This window comes from Erpetoichthys calabaricus, chromosome 13, assembly GCF_900747795.2.
Source record: "Erpetoichthys calabaricus chromosome 13, fErpCal1.3, whole genome shotgun sequence".
NCBI classification, from domain to species: Eukaryota; Metazoa; Chordata; class Cladistia; order Polypteriformes; family Polypteridae; genus Erpetoichthys; species Erpetoichthys calabaricus.
Window position 1 is genome coordinate 39,872,399 of NC_041406.2, and position 17,015 is coordinate 39,889,413.

Below are 17,015 nucleotides of genomic sequence, written 5' to 3' on the forward strand. Positions count from 1 at the left end.
TTTGGTTGTTCTCTGCTATCTCATTCCCCCAATTCTTAAAATTGTGCATTAAGTTAACTGGCAACTTAAAGTATAAATGAGCATGGATGTGAATATGAATGAGAATTGCTATAAAATGGAACCCAAGGCTGATTCCTGCCATTCACCCAAGAGTTCATTGCTATATTGAACCAGATAAGGAGGTTAAAGTAACTGAAGTGAACATGTTGTCTATGTTTCTCTTTTCATACTGTGTTGTTACTTAATAAATACCACATCGAGTTGATAATTAGAATAAACCAAAAAAAAAAAAAATATATATATATATATATACACAGAAGGGAGTGGGCAAAAGTAAGTTTACAGTTGTGAGTATCCCAAACAGAGTTTATTCTTATTTATTTGTTAATTATTATATTCTTTATTTGTATTATTTGTTTTTTTCTTCTCCTCCTCCTTCTTCTTCTTATTATTATTATTGTTATTGCTTTGAGTCCTTACTTATAATTTATCTTTTAGGTAATGATGACACAGAAGTGCAGGAGTTGGTGTTACACTTAATAGCTCCAGTTTTCTGTATTTCATTTCTGGTTGCAGTCATTGTCCACATGGAGTTTACATGTTCCTCTACTGTCTTCAGGGTTACTCCTTTTTTCCTCCCAAAATGTAATGGACATACATTTTAGCTTAATTGGCGGCACTGAATCGGTCTGGTGAGAGTTCATGTGCAGGTGTATGAATGGACACTGTGGTTGACTGGTGCCCTCTGAAATGCTGATTCCTGTCTTGCACCAAATGCTGCTGGACCCCAGCCCTACCCAAATCAGATTAAGTGGGTTTGGAAAATGATGTTATATTTTGTTATATACTGTATACAACAAGAAAGGGACACCCCATGTGATCTGGGAAAGCATGAAATATTAGTTAGTCGACCCTGTGATGAGAGGCTTTATCGAAAGGAAAAGGGAAGGGGCAACAGTAGAGAGATAGACAAAGATGGAAAAAGAGGTGGTCAGGAGGGAGTCTTGGATGTTCTCACACTGGCAATTCGTTCCGTGCCAAAGCACGTTTGTCCGCATGTAACCCCTCAAAGTCTCATTCATTTGTCTAATGTGATCACTCCATGCCCAGGCCTGCTTGGAAGAAGTAGGCCTGAGCACAATTCAGTAGCATTTGGGAACAGTGTGATTGCTAAATGAGCCAGAGCACGGAAAACAGACATGACGTCAATGATGCGACAAGTCAGACAGTGCAATTCTCATTTATTCAAATCTTTTGAGTTAAAAACAGGTTTTTATTCTCACCTTGCACATGAACATAAATTGTAGTTAGCAAGAAAAGCTGCAAATTCCTCCCTTAATATAATTTGTCACCATAACAATCTTTTCGTACGTGTAGCACGATTAACAGCAAAACACTGCAGTGCACACTCAATAAATCTGTAAGAGGGTAGAGCGTTATCCTGCCCTACACTACTCCAAAACAACCACAAAATAAGTAAAACCATTTTGTCACTCCGTGTTCGGATCTTGTTTTGGCTTTACACAAAGTCACATGGTCAGTCATGACAAAAGCACGCCTGGGCCAGAAACATTAAAGCACAGTGTAAGTGCCGGCCAGTGGGGGAGTAGGGAGGGGGGACAATTGTGCTTGGGCAAAGCAAGAAACAAATGGGCCTAGTGTGAGTACACCCTAAGAAGACTCTTTCAGAATGGTAGAGAGCAGGAAGCTTAGCAGATGCCAAGGCCTCTTGACTCCTAACATAAAAAGAGAAAAACAGGCCAGAAGACCCCCTGGCCAACAGGTGACAACTGAAGGTGCAGGGTCACTGACGACTGACAGGACACCTCCAAAACTACTGGCTGGCAGCACGCAATGTGTGATGAGTACGTAGATCAACTCACAAATACACTGAAATGGAATGTTTACTACAAGCAGCAGTATAGTACATTTTATAAAGAACTGCATTGTTTTAATCTGCATAATTCAGAACATATACAGTATGAACATCTCTGTTTTATATAAATGATGCTGAAATGTTTTCAGTAAGTAGGCTGTATGATAGGTCTGTACCATTGTGATACAGTACATGTTATTAAATTAAATAAACGGAGACACAGCTTTCCCAAAGAAAAAGGACACAAGCCTGTGCTGTCATCACACATTTCTTTGGACTCGCTTCTATTTTAACCACAGCCTTGAGATCTGCTTTATTATGTTTAAGACCAAGCATTGTTCAGAATGAATAAAAAACCACAAGGCAAATAGGATCACCTTGATATTATCTACCAGCAGCACTAACATTTGATAAAGAAAAAGTACAGAATATTCCATTTTAAAATCAATTAACAAATCAAATTTAACAATGGCAATGATTTTCTCCTGAAAAATATACCAGGCTGCTAAGGAACAGAACATTATAAAAGCAAATGCCCCATAAAAGTACCTTAATTATAACTCTGTAAAATAACCCTGAAAAAAGAGATGCATAATAATTCTCTGCATTATTTCCACTATGTTTTATTCTTTCCTTCTTTTAATTATCCTGGAGAAGGCAAATGTTTTGGTAGATTTAATACACCTTCTCAAAGCAACTTTATTAATAACTGCGGCAGCAATTTGCCACCGAACAACGATTTTCGGATTTATACTTTTTTGCCGTATTCTGCATAATCATAGGTAAGACTTGATAAGTTAGTTCGCTTTCAACTTTTGTTTAAAAGATTCTAACATAGCATTCTCAAACCCACTTAATTTAGTTCTGGGCTACTGGGATCTGGAGCCAACAGAACAACTAACCCTCTCCAGTCCACCAAAGGGCCACCAAATCCAAACTGAGAATGTTCTAATTTAGAATCACCAATTAAAGTGAATTGCATGTCTTCAGGGTGTTGAGAGAAAAAGCAAAGTCCCTAAAGTAAAGGCCACTAAGTGACTCATTGCACTTGTGTTAGTTTCTATTATTAATAATTAGGAGGCATTTGCTTTTTAATTTTTAATTTCTTTTTTATTTATTTCTTTGTTTCCATTTTCCTGCTGACATCATCACATCACAGTTTCGTGTATCTATTTTTCTGTGGGCATTGCCATTTTATATGTTAGTTACTACTGATAGGTGCTGCCATTTCATGTGACCATTTAGACAACTCCTTGTTGCTATGATGCTACTTGGTTGCTAGGAGAGTGAAACATGTGTCATGAGGCCAATGGTGTCTTGACAGCCAGGAGGTACAAGATGGGGCGTACATTTCACATAATGCAGATTTTCAGCAAATGTGAGAGACTACTGGGCATACATACTGTATATACATACATACTGTACATATTAACAAACAAGAAATATTTTCCGGAAAAAAAAAATCTGGTGTTGATTTTAGTTTTGTTTCAACTTTTATTGGTATTTGTTCTTATTACTTAGTGCACTAACTCCCAATTATGACAGCAGCTGTTTTTTACTCAAAGAAAGAGCTCTTTTAATCTCTGCTACTCGTTACAAAATTTATCCAATTACACACTCAGTCCATACTCCTGGTCGTAACAGAAAAGCTAATGATGACATTGTTCTAGCCTCTGGCTGCACCAGGACAGGAGGAGCTGTATGAATTTTTAATTTATTTTTTCTTTTTTGGTAAAAATTCCACAGGCAATAATTGTAACCGAGTTTTTTAAGGAACACAATTATACGGTTGCTCCCATAAAGTTGTCATTTTCAACAGCAGTAAAGTTTTGTCTAAATTTTGAAATGCAATTTTGTACTTCCTATTTGAGTTAGTTTATTTAACTTGAGATGTAAAAACATTTCCTTGACACGGGAATGCGGGCTACTGTTACTAGCCAGGCAGAACAAGCATGTGTAGAAATGTGTTCCAACAAGGTATCTGACATTGTTGCTGAATGAAGTTATTCTTAGATTTTGCAACATATGTGCATATCACAATTTCATATAACACTAAATTATAGTGAAATGAAAATCATGTCAGTGCTACGTATCTCTAGGTCAAGGAAAAAGTGCATTTCATATTTGCATTTGAAAGGAAACCAGAAAGGTTTTTATTTCTTTTTCCTAAAGATTTGTCTGTTATGTTGAAACATACCTTTTCATCAGGCCCTCCTATTAAATTTCTGTCACCAACCTGGGTCCGTTTTGTACACTGCTATTTAAAATCTGTTGTCAATTAACAGAATCTCCCCATCTGCGTTTTCATTGGAGAAAAAAAATCACTGCACTAAGTAGTTTTTGTAGGAAACAGTGATGGACAAACAAACAAATGAACTCCTGCGGTGGGCTGGCGCCCAGCCCGGGGTTTCTTCCTGCCTTGCGCCCTGTGCTGGCTGGGACTGGCTCCAGCAGACCCCACGTGACCCTGTAGTTAGGATATAGCGGGTTGGAAAATGAGCTGACTGACAAATGTACTCAAATGTGGCACTTGGTGCCACGGCCCACCTGCCAAGTTGTTTTGCTGCCTAAGGTAAAGTCATCCCTGATGGAGGATCGCAGGAATCATGAGAAAGAGGGGGTCCTTTCATCGGATTGCTGGCCCAACACTGTTTCAGCGCGTGGAATGGCCAAATGGGGGGAGGCAGCTTGATGGATGAGGTCTCCAGGAGTCTAAAATTATCCAATCTTATTATGTGATATCATCTACTGTTAAATTCTGCTCCGTACTTCTCAAAAATTTTTACTTTTTCATTTTTTATTGAGGATTTTGTTCTGTTCTGTGTATTGTATTATATTTGTATTGACCCCCTTCTTTTGACACCCCACTGCAAGCCCAACCTACCTGGAAAGGGGTCTCTCTCTTGAACTGCCTTTCCCAAGGTTTCTTCCATTTTTCCCTACTAGGTTTTTTTTGGGAGTTTTTCCTTGTCTTCTTAGAGAGTCAAGGCTGGGGGGCTGTCACACTTCCTGTGTGATTTTGGGCTGTACAAAAATAAACTGTATTGTATTGTATTCTATTGTAAGAACGTGTAGTGAAAACTGATTTCTAATTTTCCGGGTCCAAGGTGTTGCCCCCCTGATTAGGAAGGTTTGTGGATTAACCAAAACTATCGACCTCCTGTAAAAGGAGCTGTGCCACCTCTCACAGCCAGACAGAACTAGGCCTCTGCCCTAAATGTGTGTTTAAAGAGGAAATTAAAAAAAATGATACAATAACCCCTAATGCCTGGCTGTCAATTTATAGATGTAACCATATTTTGGTACCCACAGTGTCCATGTGTTCAGACCCTTTTATCCTCATGTTGTAACTACAATGGTTTTGACATATAAAACCTAACCAGTTTAAAATCCTACAATATAGTGGTGAAACAAAATGAATCAATCAATCAATAAATTAATGTTCATTTTATATACCACCATCATCAAAGTTACGAGGATTTTTACATGGCTGACTAAATTACAATACAATATGAAGTTTAACAAAAAATTCACAGTCTTTAACTTTTTATATGTTACATAGAAATAGACTGAAGATATTTTTACACTGAAGCATTGCTGTGTTGAAATAAAACTAGCAGAATATTGCTAGCTTACTACTTTAGGTCTATTAAATAAAAAAATATCCTCTGAATCTCCATATGTTAAATCCTGTAACTTATTTGTGCAGTTTTGTCTCCCTTATTGTCTTTTCCTAAAGGACTTAATTGCAATGATAGAGCAGGCTAGGGTCATTTCTGCCCTGTGGATGATGTCCTTGGAGAAAATATTGACTAAGTGTTGTACCTAAGTATTTGTTTGGTTCCAGCTAAACAACCTCCTCTTCAGCATATCCTGGCTCAAATCAGTACGCTTCTGCTTTGTGAAAATTCCTCTACAACCTTGTAATTAGTTTTGTCTACATATGATATTTTTAACACCAAGTTCACTGAGCACTTTGAGCTCTTTCCACAGTGGTGCAGTAGATGTTTCCAAAATATTACCTGCCCAATTCATATGCTTGCAGGCAGGTTCAAAATAGAACCACTTGGAAAGCAAAAAAATCTTTTTAATAATGATTCACTTTCAATGGATGATGCACCTGCTTTACTTCTAATAATTGTGAAAGTTTGAATTTTTGAGTGAACTGTTCCCTTAAATCAAAATTGAAACTGCCATCTTACTTATAAAATGCGTGCCCATAGCTCTGCATTTAGTGTAATTTTCAGGGTAAGGTAGGCATTAGTGGGGGAAGTGTGAAGACATGGGGATTGAGCCCCTCACTACCCTTCAACTTTAACTTGATGTTTACTCTTTAAATAGTTGAAGAAGCATGAAACAAATTGACTATATAAACACAAACACAATTATGCTATACTAGCTGTGTAAGCCCATGCTTGTAAAAAGCCTGTAGTCCTAGAAACTACTGAAATTGTCAGAAAAAAACTGAAATGTAGAGATGTCAGGTAATCAAAAGGAACTACTCCGGGCATCTCTCTCCTAGGAGGATTCGTTTTGCCGATGTTTTCACATCGCTTGTGCATTAGCGGCAGGAGGGAAAGTTAAAGGGATACTGTTTTGCCAATGTTAGCGGCTAAGCAACTTTGTCTTTGGAGGTTTCATTTTGCTGACGTGCTGGCCTCGTTTGTATTATTAGCGGCTAAGCGAGTTTTCTGTTTCCTTAGACGTGGAGCCCTTACCCCGACTCCACCTGTCACTTCCTGGTCGGACAGACACACACACTTCCACGCATAGACGTTTACATAGAAGATAAGAGTGCCTGCCAACAAATACAGGAGATTCAGTCTACAGTTTGCTGCATATAAATGACACAAAGAACTTACAAATAAAATATACCTTGCTCATTTATCAAAGACAAAGGTCATAATTAAGAAGATTTTATCCACACATTTGCTCTTCAATAATCCATTTTTTGTATCTATAAGCAAGTAAAAATTCGCATTTTGAACTAATAGCAAACCTGATGCATTTCAAACATCCTCAAATCAAACTCATTTAGTTAATGGAAAATCTACAGAACAAGTCTTTGCTTTGAAATTCTGGACAACTTAAATGAATGATGGACACAGATCTGTTGACAATTTGGAAGTTTACACATTTTTTTCTCAATGGTAATGACTTGTTTTCTGAACCCAGTGCTGTGTCCTATCCATATGAAAGTTAAATATGGCCTTGTATAGTGAAAATCAAATACTGTAAAAAAAATATTTGCTCTTTACAATGCTTCCATTGAATGCACTTGCAATACAATTTCAAAACATTTGCAACTTGTATACCTTGAAACGTATGTTTTTTCTTTGTATAGTGCAAAGGAATATACTTCTTTTGAAGATCTGTTTGAGATTATATACTATTTGAACTATTAAACCCTCTTTAAAAATGCATAAACAAGGACAATACATTTCTGTCATTCTTGTAAACTATTGTGATAAAAACATACAGTCAGGTCGATAAGTACTTGGACAGTGACATGATTTCATAATCTTGGCCTTGTATGCCACTACAATGGATGCAAAATTAAGCAATTGTTATATGATTAAAGTGTAGACTTTCAGCTTTAATTTAAAGAGTTTACCCAAAATATTGTAAGAGCCATTTAGGAATGATAGCCATTCTGCTGCATAGCCAACCCTATTTCCATTTCCGTTGCTCAAAGTATTTGGACATTTGACTGACAAGCTGTTCCATAGCCAGGTGGGAGCGGTTCCTTCATTATTTCATTGTAGTCCTTCATTAACTATTAAAGAGGTAGAAGGTCTGGAATTGATTCCAAGTTTGCAATTTGTATTTGGAAGCTGTCACTGGGAACTCACAATATGAGGTTCAAAGTGTTGTTCATGCAAGTAAAAACAGGCCATCATTAGGCTGAGAAAACAAAACAAACCCATCGGAGAGATAGAGTAGAAATACCAGGAGTGGTCAAATCAACCATTTGGTATAATCTTAAAAAGAAGGAACACACTGATGAACTCAGCACAAAACAGAAGGTCTGGACAGCCACAGAAGATGACTGTTCTAGATGATTGCAGAATTCTGTCCTTGGTGAAGAACAACATTTAGCCAAATCAAGTGCACTCTCCAGAGGTAGGCCTATCATTGCCAAAGTCTACAATCCAGAGAAAACTTCAGTAATCAAGTCATCAAGAAGCAAAGACATTTTTAAAAGCCTGTCCAGTTCTGGAACAATTTTCTTTGGAGAGAAAACTAAGATCAATATATACCAGAATGTTGGAAAGAGAAGAGTATGGAGAAGAGAAGAAATGCCTCATGATCTGATGAATATCACATCATCTGAGAAACATGGTGGAGGCAGTTTTATGGCATGAGCATGCATGGCTGCCAATGGTTAAGTCAGTCACTGGCATTTATTGATGATATGACTATTGGCAGAAGTAGCAGGATGATTTCTGAAGTGTACACGGCTATACTGTCTGCTCAAATTCAGCCAAATGCTGCAAAACAGATAGGACAATGCATCACAGTACAGATGGACAATGAGCCAAAACATACTGCAAACGCAAACCAAGTGCTTTTCAAAGCAAAGAAGTGGAAGATTCTTCAATGGCCAAGTCAATCAGCTGACCTCATCCCAACTGGGCATGCATTTCACTTACTGAAGACACAACTGATGGCAGAAAGTCCAATGAACAAGCAGCACCTGAAGACAGCTGCAGTGAAGGCCTGGCAAAGCAACAGAACCCAGCACTTGGAGATGGCCATGAGTTCAGACTTCAGGCAGTCATTGATTATAAAGGATTTTCAACCAAGTCCAGAAAATTATTGTTATATTTATGATTATGTTAGTTTGTCCAAATACTTCTGAGCCCCTGAAAATAGGGGTACCATGTATAAAAATGTCTGTCTTTCCTAAACAGCTCATACAATATTTTTGTTAATTCCCTTGAATTAATGCTGAATATCTACACTTCAATCACATCTTGATTGCTTTATTTCAAATCTATTGTGGTGGTGTACGGAGCCAAAATAATGAAAATTGTGTCACTGTTCAAATACGTATGGGCCTGACTGTACCTTGGCAAGAATAAGCCTCGCATGGTTAAATTTGAGTTGTTATAACAAATTTCAGCTATGGAAAGACAACTATTGCTGTACACTGGGCATAGAGTATATTTAGACACCATGTTCTAAAAATATATTAATTCATTTTGAAAAATATATTAAACTCCGAGTGGTTAAGGCTTTGGACTTCAGATCCTGAGGTTGTGAGTTCAAATCCCTCTAATGAAACTGTATGAACCTGAGCAAGTCACTTCACCGGCTTGTGCTCCAATCGGGATAAACAGGGAAAAAAAACTGAAGAAATGTAACCAGTTGTATGTCGCCTTGCGCAGAGGTGTCTGCCAAATAAGTTAATCGCAACAATTCCCTTTTAAACAAGGTATAGTTCTTTAAACTTATTTCAATGTATCTCCTTCTAATGAAATATTTCCACATGTGTAGAGATGGAGTGCCATTACAGTAAGTTTTTTTTGATGTTTCTTCTGCACCTACTATGGATCACTATAAAGTCAAATCTAGGGGAGCACTGGCTACCCAGAGCGGCATTTAATTAATGAAATGATAGGTGAATGATAGGCAGGTGGGACTAAATTGAGACTGGCATTGTTAGCTTCGATTTCTGTCACAAGTATTGTTAACATTTTCTCACATACATTCTGCTATAACTGAAAGTCAAAAATTTTGCTTTTCAGCTAATTTGCAATTTGTACTTTTTTTATTTGAACATCTGTGTGAGGAAATCTCATTCATGATTTAGGACCAACGTGTATGTAGTGCTGATGAAGTCATAAACAGAATAAATGCAAATGATGGAGCTAAAACTCTAAATATGGAAGTTGTACACATTTTTACAATACTTTCAGCAAACACTTTAGAAATAATTATGATATTAGTTATCCTAACTAAAATATAATATGAATTATTTTGGAGAAAAATGTTTTGAATGGTTGTGAATGCAGACTGGCTGCAATGGTGGTGAAGTTGAATGTTTGGGTGTTGTTTGTTAAAAAGCTTTATTGATTTACCTGCTGCTATATTTTGGCAAAGATAGGGTAAAGCTCAAATTTGTCTAAATGTAATAAAATTAAAATCTTTTCAAAGTGTATTTTAATTTTCATTGTAATGTACATGGACTGAAGGAAGCCCAATATATTTTTATATATTTAGTGATTGACACAATTTGAATATTTTTTCACTTATTACTTATAAGTAAAAGATACACCGTATGCTTTGAGTATCACAAATATAATTTAAACATTCAAAACAATAATAACAAAGGTAACACTTTAGTTGAGGTACTGCAAAAATGCATCTATTACTCATTTACTATTATGTAATAAGACCTTAACAAACACTTCTTTGGGTCTTCATAACACTTACAAAGCATCAGTGAAGTGTTTATTCATCTCCTGTAATGTGACCTACAAAGAAGACTTCATTTTGGAGTGCTCTGAAGTGGCTTCACTGAGACACATTTCTCTTTATAATAAATACTGTATATAGCATAGGACCTGTGAATCCATCATATTAACAAGTAATTTTAATATTATGTCAATATGCCACACTTCAGAGAGATGAATAACTAATCTACTAATGCTTTATAAGTGTAATGAAGACCAAAATAACCTGTTGTTAAGGTTGTTACTTAAGAGTACATAAGTAATTGATGTGTGTTTGTAGTACCTAAACTAAGGTGTTACAACATCAATAACAAAAGGACAAGTGTCTGTGTATCTGTGTGTTTGTCTAGTTGCTATGTCCCTGTCATTCCAAGAGATGGTACACCATAAACACTTGTAGTAATAAAATGCTTTACTGAAAATGCTTGTAATGGAATGATAAATGAGATGCACATGTCTCTGTTATATGATATTTAGTATGGGACTCACACAAGCAGTGTAAATGTTTGTGATGTGTGTGGAATGACAAATGCAATGCATTTTATTAGTACATACATTACAAAATGCATTCCAACGAATGGTGCACTGATTAATGCTGAGGTCTGTGTTGCTCACTGGTAGCACACCTAGTAAGACCAATAAAAAACAATTTCCTAGTATCTTGTTATATGTTCACCTTGTTAAAATTGTAATTTCTGAAAATACTGGATAAACAGTGTGACCGTCTATGATGTTTTAAACAAAAGTACAGTCAAATGTTTTCATTTTTAACAAGAATGTGTCTTATTTTAAAACAATGTTAATTGCTGTACATTTTCTGATATTTAATAGAAATCCCACCTAAAGGTTTACTTAAGCTTTTTCCTACTCACAATTATAATGAAGGTCTCTGTAATTATTTTTTTCTTCTCTACCTTCATATGCAACCTGACAACAATTTTTACAACTGTCTAAAATTTTTTGTCATTTTTTGCCATTATTTTGATGGCATGTATTACTATTTATTGTGAAAAAGGGCTCTACTCCTCTCTCTGACAGGTAAAACAGGTTTGCATAGTAGGCAAAAAATACAAGGTGAAGCTGCTCATCCATTTAAACATTCTTTTTGCAGTCATCACTCATGAATTCACAAGTTAGCTGATAATTAAGATTGTGTCAGGCCTGTCAAAAAGGAAAAATCTCAAGGGAGCTCCTTTGTGTATTGCTTGCTAACTTTAGACACCACACTGAAGACAATTTTCTTTTGTGTTTCATTTTAGAGGTAAAGAGAAGTAATGAGATGAATCGTCTGCCTTTAAAAAAAAAAACGTTAAGTATCCAGTGTCTTCATTATTATGGCCAGAAACATTAAATTGAATACTATATGAGATTAGAGATTAAATCAGTTGACTGGTTTGTCATGATAAGTTCTCTGCAAAGGTTAAGAGTTGAAATTATAGTTTTTTAGAACATGATATATATTTCTGTTTCACATACATTCATTTTTCACTTCTCACAACAATGTACACCTCTCTTTTATATTTTCCTCTGTGCCAACCTCTATAGTTCCATTTTGATCATCTACACTCACTCTTACAAGACCAATTTTAGAGTCTTACCTAGACTGTATGTCTTTGAAACTTGGCAGATAACCATGCATACTTCGAGGAAAACCCTCTCTGAAACAGAAAATCTTGAAATTCCACACAAACAGTTTTAAAGTTAGTGCCCTGTAGCTCAGGGGCAGTAGCAATAACCTATGCACCACCACGCTATCTATTTTGATAAATATTATATTATAGATCAATGTAAACCAAACAGGAAAGATGACCAACTTCCATTTGTGCAGCAGAAGGTGCAATGCTAAGAAAAACTGATAGCTTTGATTAGCTCTTTGTCCTTGCTTTGAAAACAAATACTGTATACTACAGCCAGACTTCTTGCTAGGTGCAATGTTTAGTTTAAATCATGAGACTGCTAACAATGAAAAGCCAAAGTGGCTCTCCAAGAGTGAAACCAAGTACCCCAGAGAGGGACATCCACAAACCAGTGAATGAAAAGTACATTAAACATAGAGTCCAATGAACGCCACAATACACTTTCACACTAAAGAATAAGTTCAATATTTTTCAATTCAAAGTTGTTTCTTCACAAACATGGTATATCGCTATTTGCCATGTGAAAACGTGTTCTAAAGTTAAGCATTTTCTATAAATTTCAAAAAATATCTTGTGCTCTCTGTCGCTTTCCAATAGAGGCTAATGGGACCTAAGGCACCACAACAAAATAAAAGCCTTAAAACTTACCAGTGAAGTGGCAAACATTTCAGTATATAACAAAATATGCCTTTCGAGTTTCCAGTGCATGTTTGTGACAACAAAACGGATCGGACATTACTTATTTTATTGCATATTCCTGGTACTCTTTTTCTCGTACTAAGGATACATTTTCTATTTGCTTGTGTGAGTCCTCACATAAATATGGAAATAAATCAAAACAAAACCAACAATGTGACATGAAATGTTTACTGTGATTTGGTCTTTCAAATAGAAATCAGGCGCCAGGGGGGTGAAAGAATATGGCAGTAGGAGACAAAAGTCAAAATGGTATGCACAGTTGGTCTTCTTTGAAAATGACGGGTGTTTTTGTGTTCAAAAATGACATGTATAAACTATTTTACAATGCGTGTGTAATGGATCAATACTCAATAACTGTCTTGGATATGTTCGGTAAATTTTTAAGCTTCCGGTGATGCTCCATGCCCCATTAACTTCCATTGTAAAGCACCAGTGAGAGCAAAGCATTTTTAAAAATGTATAGAAAATATAAATGCATATATACCATGCTTGTGAAGAAATAACTTCAACCTGAAAAAAACAAACATATCCTTTAAGATGTTGGTTGCACTTAACGTTATGGTTTCAGTGGCCTGCTAGGATTTTAAATGAGTGGCTCTAGTTTAAAGTTTTCAAATACTGAGTGTATCAGAAGTCGGGACACATAGAAAAATATACTGTTGGACACATTTCATATAAACATGCTCATCTGACAAAGATCCGTATTATATATACTATTCAAGATAAGGCTAAAGTGGTATTCTATAATGTGTCTGGAAGTAATCAGAAGGATACATATGATATCAACTTCTTTCTGGATTAGTGAAGATGTCAACAAGACTGCAAGTTTCAAAATACTGTGATTAAAGTTCCTTTTAGAAATACAATCATTTATAACTCTGCTATTAACATAGAAAAGAATGAACGTCAGTGCTCTAGAATAACTCTGCTTAATCTGTAAGCTGACGAGACAAGGATGGGCTCTTGACACCTTGAGAGACAGAGAGAAAGAGGGACGTGGGGAGTCGGCGCTGACAGCACATTGCTGCAGCCACCACACGATGAACCACCTGGATTGGGACACCGAGTACAGTGGGTGACACCTCAGCACCACCTTACGATTGCCAAATAACTCCTGGTGAACTTTCATTTAGATTTGTGGGAACCTCTCACTTAACTAGGCCGTTTGTGAGGCTCTGTCAGTTCTGAAATGTTACAAATAAGGCATATCGTCTCCTCTTTTGCTTTCATGATTGCCTCTTCCTGAATTAACCCAAACAGAAAGCATTCGGCCCTGTCAGAGATGATTATCTTCTCTAGGTGTCCGGTATCTTCCAAAAAATCCTCTTAATCTCCTATTCCTGTTTCTACTTTTATTATAGTTTGAATTTCTTCAGGAGGCGTTCTGGCTGATGTTGTGTTATAATTTCTCTACTTTGTGATGACACATGGCACTATTTAAAATCCAAATTGATTCCATCTAGTTTTGAATTTGCTCGGTCCAGTTCAGTGTCACTGCCGGGATCACAGCCCATGCTGGTAGTATGAGATGCTAGAGCAGAACTTACCCTGGAAAATGAATCAACATTAATTCAGCAATTGATAATCCATCAAATACTCAAAACAAAAAGCTTCAGAGATTAAGCCATGACTGTCCAGGGGCCTTCACTGTCACAAACTGGTATTGCAGGTGTGTATTGGCAACGTTAGATCATCATGAGTTTGGATTATTGATATATCTATATTCATTTATGTAATATTAATTTATGGAACACATAAATCTTAAATATTTTAAACATCTATTTGATTGTTGTGCATAGTAGCTGCAAATGATTTCATGTCCAAATTCAGGATGCTGCTGGCTGAGCTCCTACCTCTGTTCCAGTTTGTGACCCTAAGCAAAGTCTATGTTCCTTTTTTGAAATATGTGCAAAACACCTTGGGAGAATATTAACTATGAAATATAAAAAGATTAGTTGTTTGTTCATTGCTGTTTTGAGAGCAACATGCAGGATTATATGGAGCTGTAATTAAATATTGGCACTAAACACATCAAGAAGGGCTTTAATATTTACCGAAACTCGGTGTTTCAAGTGGTTGATTTAAATACAAGAAATGTTACCAATCACATTATTTACTTTAAAAAAAGAGACGTATAAAGCTATAATTGCACCATTCTGCTATGGTTTTCATCTTAGAAAAAGTCCGTTTGTGTGAACCCAGTAACTGCAGTACAGGATTAAGGCGGCTGCTGACGGCCAGGGACCAACCCAGGACCGCGCGTCAGGGAGAACAATTATACAGATTTAAAAAAAATATATGAAATGTTTTACCGAATAATATAATGTTTCATTGTGTGGATTCATTTCAATGTGGTGAAAATGCACGGCAGCTCGTAAAAAAAATCTCTGCTTGGACAGTACGCGTGCACACACCCCTATAGGACCACCCGAGTGATGGCGAAAACGATGTGGGCATCTTCGCTTTGAACTTCTCCTATAGTACGTCTTGCGATCAGCCTTATAGGATTTCCCAGTGCACGGGAAACCACCTGGTGGATCCCCTGCCCTGCCGTCACCGCATTCCTCCCCGACTCCACAGCGCCAGTGTCTCCTCCAATGTTATTTACGCATTTCACCCCATCGGTGTCTTTCCAACTGACAGGCAATTGTTAGTCACGCAAAATCAAATAGGCGCTATTTCAACGGAAAAGTATAAATGGTGAACAAAAGCTCCTCTGAGCAGTATATTTATTTGGCGATTCTTTTGTTGTCCAGTCTTGCTGATCGCTGTATCCGCTAAATCCCCAAAAAAGAGAAGCACAAGATCCAAAAAGAGAAGCACAAGATTCCTTCTCTCAACACCAAGTGTAATCGGTTCACTTTTTATCTTGTGAATGTTTCCCCGAGTTCAACATTTTGCCGTGGCTGATTTTACGAAACATCCATACAAATTAAAAAAAGAAACACGCAAGTATAAGTAAGCAAAAAGTAATTATGAATCATCATTTGCATTGAATTATAGTTTGATGTTATAAGTTAACGGAAAGTTAGCTTAATATCGTGCACAAAAGATATGTGAGTTGCGTCAGACAGTGAAAAGCAAGGATTCTGTGTTTTTTGACAAGAGGCTCAAAGCTGTGTGAGTGTACCTGAAAGCCTGCGAAGTAAATACTGAACGAATGGCTTCGCATCAACATGCATTTACAGTACACCAGTAAAAAGCTGTATGCTGAATCGTGTCCACAGAGCTCCAAGCCAACCACGGCATCCTTGCTTTTTTCAGTAAAAGTCCCCCGACATCAATGCAGTTTTCTGTTAACACCTGGATTACATGCACACACACACACACCTACCCTGAAACACGCATAGGAAAAAATGGGCATAGAGATCAGACCGACGAATAAACGTGTAAAATATCTACTGCAACAACGTTTAGCAAACCCCACAACTGTAATAAAAGAAATTTGCAAATTCTGAGAATACCGTTTCCTCCGCGCAACAGGCATTTTATTTGTCTTCCCCTTTGCTTTTTTTCTTACCTGCTCTCAGTGCGAAGCAGACGCGCCCAATTCCGCTAGTGACCGCGAGTGTGTGCACAGCTTACGTTCTCCCCTGCGCTCAGCAGCTGTGATGGTGGTGGTGGTGGTGGTGGTAGCAGTCGCTCGTAGCTCCAGGCGCTTTGCAAGCGGATCGGGTTAAATCCAGCAAGTGAATGTGTTTGTATAGAAAAGGGAGGAGTCCCGGCTCACAAAAATAAATAAATAAATAACAAGAACACTGGTTTGGCCCCAGAGCAGGGCACAAACAGATGTACCGGGTGTGTCGCACTTGGATTTCCTTCGATCTTGCCAGTTTTGTAACAGCCTCACGTTTAGGTAACCCTTAAATATCTTGCGATGTGAGTCTATCTAAAGTCCAGTGCGTGGCATATTCACTCGAGTAGCTTATGCGGACTCTTGTTAGGCGATGCTTTACGTCCAACAGTTTTACCTGTAATCTAACCAGTGAATAATGTAATCATTGTTGGCGAGCCTTTTGTGTAAAACATAATTCAACATCCAAAAAAGTAGCGAAATCGTAAAACACGGCCAATTCTAAAAACACTGTGGCGTGGCTGATGGCATAACCGCATTAGACCCCACTTTGATTCCTGAATTGGGTGCTCGCTTTTCTTTCCCCAAATCAGACAGGTTTCCCAAATCAGACAACCCAAAATTAGACGTGCTTGTTTTCTGGAGACTCTACATTTGGCAAGGTGTGGGAGATGCTAGGCTGTGCAATTCGTCTGGGACCCGTTCATGCTGGACTGTCACTTTGTGCCCGTTGAAATCATATTTAAAAACAATAGTCAGAAAATGAATTA

General features: G+C 37.3%; 1 protein-coding gene across 1 annotated transcript in view; it reads right to left on the reverse strand.

The window, feature by feature from the left end:
• lrrc3b (leucine rich repeat containing 3B) overlaps window positions 1-16,693 on the reverse strand; it is a 93,536-nt gene extending 76,843 nt beyond the window's left edge. The window contains exon 1 of the mRNA XM_051936098.1: window positions 16,192-16,693. The gene's annotated coding sequence lies outside the window, so the exon portion shown is untranslated. The remainder of the gene's footprint in view (window positions 1-16,191) is intronic.
• Window positions 16,694-17,015: the final 322 nt, after the last annotated feature.